The sequence below is a fragment of the Canis aureus genome, chromosome 18 (genome assembly GCF_053574225.1).
Source record: "Canis aureus isolate CA01 chromosome 18, VMU_Caureus_v.1.0, whole genome shotgun sequence".
Classification (NCBI taxonomy): Eukaryota; Metazoa; Chordata; class Mammalia; order Carnivora; family Canidae; genus Canis; species Canis aureus.
This window is the reverse complement of record NC_135628.1, coordinates 15227278-15237113: the sequence shown is the minus strand read 5'-3', so window position 1 is coordinate 15237113 and position 9836 is coordinate 15227278. Positions and strand designations below refer to the sequence as shown.

Sequence of the window (9836 nt, the reverse complement as noted above, 5' to 3'; positions counted from 1 at the left end):
GACATCATGGCAGTGAGCATGGGAAGGAGTCTTGGGGGAGAGACTTTTCAGTCCCTTTGTCCTACATATGTGGAGTGTGAGCCTCAGGGGAAAGGATAAGGTGGCTTCCCATGGGAATATGTGGTGGCAAGCTGGGTGTCCTGTCCCTAACTAGGGCTCTTCCCACCATCTGACTCTGATCAGAATCATTGAGGGTCGTCCTCTGAGGAAGAGCAGGGAAGAAAACAGAGGAGGAATGGGGGAGAGGGCTTAGATCTACAGCAAAGCTAGATTTCTCCCTGATGTTCTGACCTTCTGCCACCTTGCAAAAACTTAAATGAGCAGCTAAGAAAACCAGAATGTTTGAGGAGAGGCCGAGGTGCCTACTTGGAAATAGTTGGTATTCTGATAATTGGAGGTAATTTATGCTTTCAAGATAAATAAGTCAGTCTCCCTCTGGCACTGTTGTATCTGTCTTGTCTCAGGGCAGGTCAGAGAGAAAGAAATCCAGGGCTAAGTGTGGAAAACAAATCAGTAAGTGGCAGAGTTGTCCCTTCCCTCCCCCTCCACTTTTACTTTCCTTACAAAAAAAAAAAAAAAAAAAAAAAAAGGAAGAAAGCAAGAAAAAGAAAAAAAAAGGTGGAACGGAGATGTGGGTGAAGGACTAGGGAAACAAGAAATCAGGGACACAGGAGAGGTTTACTCATTTGACTCCTTTTTCTGTGGAAATGTATTTAGGATTAAATTAGACATGACATTTAGTAGACTTGCAATGGAAAAATATTTTCTTATACCTGAAGGAGCTCTGGGAAAACGGAAGAGCCTGGCAACCAGGCTGGCCCGGCCGGGGTACGGTGGGTAGGTCAGGCCATGGCTGTATGGTGTGATAGGCTGCACAGGAGCCATGGTGTCATGGACAAGGGGACCTTACCTGCTTGTTAACCACCCCTCATTTGCCTTTCTCTGATTTTGGAGTTTTTTATCTTTGGAAGGGAGAGGAGATATAAGAAATGGATGTTATCTGACTGGGATGTCACAGACTTCCACGACCACCCATGGCCTATGTGAAGAAGTCCCTGACCCTCACTGTGGCATACTGGGCACCCCACAACCTGGGCCAGCCTTCTCTATGTCACTGTTCCCCTCTACCCTTCTGCACCTATTCTTTCTTCATCCTGGAAAGGCCTCCCTCATCACTCGTTGTTGAAATCTCATTCAGTCTTAAGGCTCCAGGTCAAACATTCCCTCCTCTGAGAAGCCTAATCCAACTCCTTAGGTTCAATCAACAGCCCCAATCCCACCCCTTGCTGCCTATTGAAAGTCTAAAGCCCACAGCACTCACAACATTGTTTTCAACAATAATTTATATGCAAGACATCTACAGGGTGCTACTGTGTGTCAGGCACAGTGCTAAGAGCTTATATAACTGTCTTAACGAATCCCAGGAGGATCTAGCAAGTGGGAACCAGGATTACCTTCCTTCTGCTGATGGAAAGGAGAGCCTCTAAGAGACCAGGTCGTTTGCTGACAGTGATACGGTCTATGCAAGAGGGGTTTAAACCCAGGACTTTCTCCTATTGAATCCTGACTCTAGCTGAACTACCTCACTCACCACACTCAGCCCCCACGTTGGTTATCCATGAACCTCACTTTGGCTCCAGGACCCCTCACGGCTGCAGCCTTCTTGGGAGCACAATGCCCATCAGATTGTCCTCTGAGTTCCCCCTTGACTCTGGGCCACAAAAGGAGCTGGGGACTATCTGTTGGCTGATTGTAAACTTGCTTGCTTGAGCTCCCTCTCAAAATCTTATCGCGGTAAAGCCTTGACTCAAAAGGCTGTAGCCCATACTGCTCACATAAGGAATAGCCTAGCAGTCCGGAAAAACCCAGAGTTGAGTGTTAGTGGCTGGGTGTGTGATTTCCTTGATACTGAGGGCTTTCATGGTTAGAAACAGAAGGCTTTTGAGCGCAAATGAAGCCTTTTTCTTAAAGACCAAACTAACTTCAGCTCTGTCCGTCTCAGATCTGCTGCAAAACTAGAAACTTTTCACATCAGTCTCTTCCTCCTGGCTTGAGCAGAGATCTGTCATGAGTCTGTATCACCACCAAGCAGATGAAGCGTCTGCACCATCAAGAGTGTATTTGGAAGCCAGTGGGTTGCGTCTTGTTTTGTCTCTTGTCTGGGGACAAATCCCAACTTCTAGGCTTTTGAAATAGCTCAAAGGATGGGAAGGCATGCCTAAAACAAGAAATTCAAACACATACACACACACAACTTTTATTTGTGTGTTTGTGGATATGCACTTACCTCATCAACTTTTATTGAGTCTCTAAACGGAGTTCGTTGGCATGTCCTTGAGAGGAAACAGAAGTGGAGGTCTTTGAAGAAAAGATTCATGGTGTCCTTGGAGCCAGAAGAGGCTTCGCCACCAGCCTCCAAGAGTGTTTCCCTTGCTTTGGAAAAGTAATTCTCAGCTATTCCCACACATTTCTTTTCCCACATGATGTTAGCAAGCTTTCCCCACTCAAACCCCACTGGGATTTTAAGTACTATTACAGGGCATTCACAACTTAATTTGGAGGACTAGCCTCTTGATAATGCTGATTCTTCCCATGTAGGAACATTGTGTATCTTTCCATTTTTTCATGTCCCTCAATCAGATTTTAGATTTGTCTCTAGGCAGCACTTGCTCATTTCTTTAACTGTATCTCTCAAGGTTTTGTATTGTTGCAGCTATGGTTGGGGTATAATGTTGAATTCATGCTATTTTGTTTTTCAGAAGAGGGTCTCCTGAAATTAGGCAAATAGGCTGGATTCCTATTGCGGGGTTTCCGTGGCCTCACTTCGTGGGCATGTGCTCGCGGGCAGCTGCACACTGCAGGAATTCGGACTTCGAGGGTGATGGGTAGGGAGAGGGGTCCTTAATCACCAAGCAAAGGTGGGTCTGAATCCATTGCTTCCCCAAACCCAGGGGCTTCAGTGATCACCTGTTGTTGCTCACACATCCGCAGGTTGGGGGAGATTTAGCTCATCTAGTTGGGGGCTTGGTTGGGGTCCTCTGCCTCTGGCTGTGGATGTTGAGTTTGTGTCGAGCTTGCTCTGCTACTCTTTAATTCTGCATGAGGTGGACTTAAGGTCTCTTAAGTTCTGGACATCAAACTGGTACGGCCAAGGCAAGCCATATGGCTGAATTCAAAGTTAGGGACGGTGTGCACACTATCCGGAGGGTGGAAGTGAAGCCACGGTCATGTCTCTGGCTGTTGCTCTCACTGGTGACCTGCTGACTTGCCCCACTGGTGTGCCCAGCAGCCACCCCGCAGCTCCTTCGCTTCCACCAGACTTCTCTCTTCAGCTGCTCTGAAGCATGGGCCAGGCTCATGGACAGCTCCACGGGGGTAGAGAAATCCACCAGCAATTCTGCAGATCTGCCTGAATGTTGGGGACTTGGAGGCAGTGAGACACCATATAGGAACTAGTGCGTCCTTGTGGGCTCCAGTTGGCCATTGCTCTGCCTCGCTTTGCATACAGCTTTCCTTTTCAAGGGCTGGATCCGCTGGCCTGAAGCCTGGCACCAAAGGCAAGCATGATGCCCTTCAAAGGACTGCTTAACTCACTCCCAAGATCCCAGAAGATCTCATCCCTATAATAAATCCAGCATATCCCTCCTTATGATTCTGATTCTCTGCTGGAACACTTCCTCCTGTAGCAAGGGAAGGATATGTGGCCCATGATGAGGCCAGGGCCAGGGAGGGTAAAGAATTGGGGCCAGTAATTTATTCTCCCAGGATCACTGTGTACTCCGTACAAAGACAGGAGCTTACATGCAAACCCTTTCTGAATATTTTTGTAGGGGCAAAGGCAAGTGTCCTTCCAGTTAACTTTCAGAACACAGCAACTTTAAAAACCTGTGTGTCACATTTTGCTTAACTACAGATTTAACCCTGCTGCACTATCCACTTTAAATGATCTGAGAGACTTCCAGACAATGACCCCTCGGGAGAAGTTACCAATACTTCATTAGAAAGGGATTTTTAAAAAATAGGCTCTCTTTTCAATCAAAGCTGAAGGTCAGATCGCATTCTAACAAACGCCTCTCCAACAAAATTATGTAAAATAATTAAATTTCTAAGGTCTAAATCCTGACCCACTTACTTGAAAGAATATTTGATAGGTTAATAGGGTAAATAATTAAACAACCCTGGTCTCTTTAGAGTTCTTTTTAACAGGATTTGATCTTTAGTATAAATAATTTCTTCTCTCATTTGCCTACCACCATCCTGGATTCCCCGTTTGTTGCTGGTCGAAGCTGTGGGCTTAAGTAACACTTTAAACGTGAGTTTCCTAAGAAGCCTTTGTGCCTTTATTTTTTCTTAAAACAATTTTGGCTTGCCTGGCCTGGGACAGTGGCTTTGGGGCTTTTGGGGAGATAAGACGCTTCAATGTTTTCCTGACAGCTGAACTAAAGAAAACCTCTTACACACACGTCATCTGATTTGCCTCCTGTCATTTTGATCTCTCCTTCTGACAGTTCTGATCTAATTTTTCTTTCTAAAAAGGGTATCAATTTCAAGGTTCATAGTTCTCAGGATTTAGAATCTTTGATTAAAAAAGTGAAATTTAATCTTGATTCAAGGGTAGGGAATGTGAGCAAGTTTAGTGGGCTTCGCCTCCGATAGAAGACTCCTGTGACCAGTATTTATTATGGTAATGCTTTGTTATTATAAACCTCCTATGAATAATATTTTGGGGAACTACTGCACAACAAGGCATACATTATAACACCCCCGTTGGGAGGGGGGGTGACATCAACGAACTGAGAAGCACAATTATCTCATGGTTATGCATGCCTATGAAGTGTGTTATTACTTTTGTTTTTTACAACTTGTAGAATATTTTCATTGTAGGTGAAGCATCAGACACATTTTTATTCAAAGGAAGAGAAACAAAACGAAGGTTGTGTGTGCTGTGTGTTCTGAATAGTACCCTCGTGGCCCCAACCCTCTAGTTGGGGAGCTAATTTATAACTGAGCGTCTCACGGGCGCCAGGACATTCTGCTTTATTGTCTGTGTCATGGTCTTCTGATATCCATGGCACAAAAGGAGTCATTATTTGGAAATAGCGATTAGTCAGTTTGAACAGGAGGGTTTGCTGGTTTGCCTGCAGTAAATACGGTTTTAGGTTAATTTAGTAGAAAAAAAATTAGTAAGGCTTGGTGTTTGCTTGCTTGGTGTCCTAAAAAGCAAGTAATCCTGCAGCTGGCATTTACTTTGCCAGAGGCTTTAAGGCCATACAGAGAGGGCTCTGGGGGGAAAAAATAAGGCAAAGGATGGGGAAAGAAACTGAATTAGCAACTAAATACTTACTAAGTGTCAAGTGATTAACTTAAAGTGTCTCTTTTAATCCTCACAATAACCTCCCAGGTGGAATTTACTCTCCCTTTTTGCAGAGGTGAGGAAATCCAGGCAGGTTGGGATGTTCAAATGGGCCGCGTGCACTGCTTGAACACGGTGGAGCAGATAGTCAAACCAGGGTCCCCTTGACTCCGTAGCTTAAACATGCCTTCATTCAACTAGCGCTTCTTAAAATGTGCTTAGAATGGGAATATTGTGGATGATGATGTGTGGAAAAGAGACAGAAGGAGGGATGGGCCATAATCAAAATGTATTTGGGGAATGTGAGATCAAAGACATTTATATGCCTTAAAAAAAAAACTGCAGAACTTCTCAGAGCATTTAATATACAATTATGCAGCATTTCTCAAATTTATTTGACCTGAAATTCCTTTCTTTTTCCCAGAAAGAGACAATATTAGAGCCCTTACAAATTCATTTTTCTTTTCAGTGGAGCATTTGGTGGTATTACTGTTCTGAGAAACACACCCATGTCTCTGCTGGCGATAGCCTGACGGTCTTACACATCTGTTTGGAGCTCCCTCAAGCAGTCGTGCTTGATTTGAATCCAGATATAGGATTTGCTCTGAGGAAAGAGTGAGTGAGCAAGTCTGAATCTGCGTGCAAGGAGGTTAGTGTGTGCACCCACTCCTTTGCTTGTCTTTTTATTTTGATTATGAACACTCTGGCCACTTGTGCATGCTTCCTTCCTTGTGCAGGCTCCTGCCCCAAGCAGACGTGGGAGGCAGGCCACATACACGGGTGATGCTATAACGTGATGTCCAGTGATGGTGACTGGATGCCCAGAGTATAATGCGAGCACAGAGAAAGGAGGGACTATACTGGAGAGGGGAAGGAGGGGCAGGAAGAGATGCCTAGGTTTTAGGGATGGAGTAGGATTTAGTCAAGTGTGTCAGAGCAAAAGAGTGGTTTACATTGAAGGAACAGTTCTAGGAAAGGTCTAGAGCCTGAGACAACACGATCTGCTTGAGGAAACCGAAGTAGTCCCAGCCGTGGCTGGAACGTAAACTAGGGGGCAGGGAGGGTAAGAGCAGAGCTGCTGGGATGGATGGTGGGCAGAGTGTCCATGGAAGACCTTCTGTCGGTGGAAGACCTTGTACATGATTGAGGAAACGAGATTAGTACATGAGGAGACACTGTGGGGTTTGAAAGAGCAAACAATAGGGTCAGATCTGGGTTTTGACAAATTCTTTCTGTGGATAAGGCCCCAGCCTGGAGTTGAGGAGGCTGGTGATGAGGAGGTCGGTGGGGGGGGGGGGGGGGGGGCAGAGTCACCTACTGTATGGCCGTGGGAACAGTAATGGAGAAAAGAAACAGATTTGCTCCATATGTAGGAGGGCGGATGATTGGGGGCTGACTGGGAGTGAGAAGTGGAGAAGACGAAGGACGATGTAACTGCAGCTAGAGCACGGATTTGTTCATTTGTTTCCTGCTGAGGCCTGGAGAAAAGTGCACGGGGAACTTAGGAAGAGGTCTTAACTAGGACTTGTATGCCAAGTAGTCAGCAACTTAACTTGGGAGCAGAAGAGCCACAGGCTGCATGTCAGACCTGGGCCTAATTTCCACATGTACCACGTCCTGGCTGTGCTGAGTTGGACCAGCTCCACAGACCTTACTGTCCTCATCTGCAGGATTGGAGACAGCCTCTGGCCTGGGCTCAGGTGTGAGGGTGCCTTACTTGTGGCCTTCCTCTCTCTGTGGTGGGACTGATGCTGCCCATCGGGCTCGCTAAGCAGACAACCCCTTTCCCTCCTCACCGGAAGCTTTGTGCTTGGTGCAAGAAGTCAGTCTCCTTCTCAAATAAACAAGGACCATCCTTCTGACTTGGATATGTGGGAAATTGTGCTCCTCTGCTAATCCTTCCAAATGATCCCTCAAGGTCCAAGAAGGAACTTGCAGGGTGTTTGTGAGGGGCAGATGACATCACAGATATAAAACACTCTGTAAACCCTGAGGGTTTCTTCCATTTGGTTGTTATTATCCTGGACATGGATTCTGTTCTTTTCAGCCATAAAACTTCTCTGGAGAGAATACCCTGGTAGGTTTTACTCTCTGTTCCCTTTGCTTTGTACTAATACTCCACAATTGTGGTGGTCTTTGTGATTTGCTGTGTTGCCAATGATGGTGAGTTATAGCCCTACTCCCGCTCATTTGCTTCCTCAGCCAATGAAGGAATCACCCAGCCACTAAGGCAGCCCTCCGTAGATGCCCTAAGGCTCTGAAGATCAAGTCCTAGTGCCCATGAGAACCTTCAGTGACTCCCTCTCCATCCAGAACCACAGAGGCGCTGTATTAGTATTCTTCTACTGTGTAATGCATTATCCCCCAAACCTAGCAGCTTAATGTCAGAAACATTTATGTTACACTTTCTCTGTGTGTGTGTGTGGGGGGGGGTGGCTTAGGTGGGTGTCTCTGCCTCAAGGTCTTTCACAAGGTTGCCATCGTGATGTCAGCTGGCACTGTGGTCTCATCTGAAGGCTAGGGTGGGGGTGGAGGGGAGCCCAAGCCGAATTCTGTTCCCCAAAGTCTACTGGATGGAGAATTTGGTTCTTTGCTTTCCAGCAGTTGGAGACTCTCATCAGTTCCTTGCCACGTGGGCCTCTCCACAGGGCAGCTCATGTCTTAGCAGCTGAATTCCATCAGAGCAATCACATGAGAGAGCAAGGAGGGTAAGGTCTTTTTGTAATGACCTTACTTAACATGAGTCGGGTTCCTCTAAGTCCTTAAAGCTCAGAACTCAGCTCCGTCTTTGGCCTCCTTATTCCAGTTTTAGCAAGAATCCTACTGAGTCAGTTTAACCAGAATCCCCTACCCTTGGTATCTTGATACCTGATACAATTCCTCATTCCCAGCCCTCCATGTCTTATCACCCTGGCCGGCCTCCGGGAAGGACCCTGCTGTGTCAGGCTAGCCAGATCCCCCTCATTCCTCAGGTTTCCTCTTAGTCACTTTCCATCCACTGATTTCCATCCCACTCCATGGTCATAAGTCCCACTTGTCCTTTGTACCCAGTTCTACAGTGAAAACACTCTTCTTCCTCTATTACAATAGCTCCGGACTAAAGTTTGCCTTCACTGCCCTAACTTCTGTTTGGCTCTGGTTTACTTTGACAGTAATCTCATAGCATCCCATCACTCCTGCCATATTCTATCGGTTAGAAGCTAGTCTCTGTCCAGCTCACACTCTGGGGATGGGGTGTCCAAGGCCATAATACCAGGAGGTAGTGAACATTGGGGGTCATCATAAAGGCCGTGTACCACAGGTCTCATAAATAGTGGTCATGGGGCTCCTTCTCAGGGGCTCACAACCTCCAAACCACTGCTCTGCTTACTATGGTTCCTTTCCACTGCCCATGGTTGGGCCAATGGTCCAGGCTTTAATTTCGGTGCTATTCTTATGAAGCTCTCCGAGGACCCTGAGCCTTTTGGCTTTCACTACCCAATGCACACTTGGCCTGGGCTCCTGCCACGTTACTCTCCTCTGCGGCCCGGAGCTCCTGGCTCCTGCTTGTTCGGGAGAGGGCTCAAAGAGGAGCCAAACTCAGTGTAGCACCCTGAAGAGCCACATTTGATTTTCTGGGCTTGGAAGGCAATGAGTTCACAATCAATCCAGACTTACTTGATAACAAAGGCCTCATTGCCCCCAAACAAATCCGTAGCAGTTTGTCGCGGATGTTTTCTGTCCCAAATGGTGCCTCTGTCATCCCAAATTTGTATCCACCATCTCTGAGGAAAGTTTGCAGGTGGAACCAGTAGGGCCTGTGGGTCTCGGTAAAATTCCTAAATGAATCTTTAATGCCCCGAGAGCCTGGAGTGACCTGCTGTTTCCACAACACGTAAGCAATCCTCTCTAATGAAGTTGAGCATTTCCCTTTTGGACTTGCTAAGTTGTGGAAAATAAATATGAAAGAGGTTTTAAGATGCCTCCTGATCCGGGGTGAGCACAATTGCCCTTTTGTTTACCTTAGTGTAATCGGATCATTATCTAGCTTCCCCATTTGGAAGAAGCCTTGAACACATATTAACCTGTTGACTGTATGAGTAGGAATTTAGGAAGACTTCTCAAGCTCCAAACCCAGCTCTTTTAAAGCCAAGTGTAGAGTGGTCTTGCCTTGTTTTTTATGTTGACTCTCATTAAAGATTTGCGTAAACATAGCTGAACGATGACTGCCTTGCTTTTTGGTGCCAACCAATTATGTAAATTGGCTTTTGCTGGCGGAGGGTGTTTTTGATCTATAGAGTCTGTAAAAGGTGGAGTCCTTGGGTGTTGGTTGACCTTGACCTGAAAAAGGAGAGCACTTACCTCTGTATCTCAGGGTCCAGTAACAGACTGCAGGGGTAAGGGTGGGGGAGGCGGTGGCTTTCCATCCCAAACGTGACAGAGTCTCATTCCCCAGAACCACCACAAGTGCCAAAAGGAGGTTTTGTGCTTCTCTTCTCACTGA

General features: G+C 46.4%; 1 long non-coding RNA gene across 1 annotated transcript; it reads left to right on the top strand.

Annotated features, from left to right (window-relative positions):
* Positions 1-2580: 2580 nt before the first annotated feature.
* Positions 2581-7840, top strand: LOC144288272 (uncharacterized). Its single transcript, XR_013356238.1, has 3 exons — positions 2581-4312; positions 5823-6002; positions 7556-7840. It is a non-coding gene; the product is annotated as an uncharacterized LOC144288272 (long non-coding RNA).
* The last annotated feature ends 1996 nt before the right edge of the window (positions 7841-9836 follow it).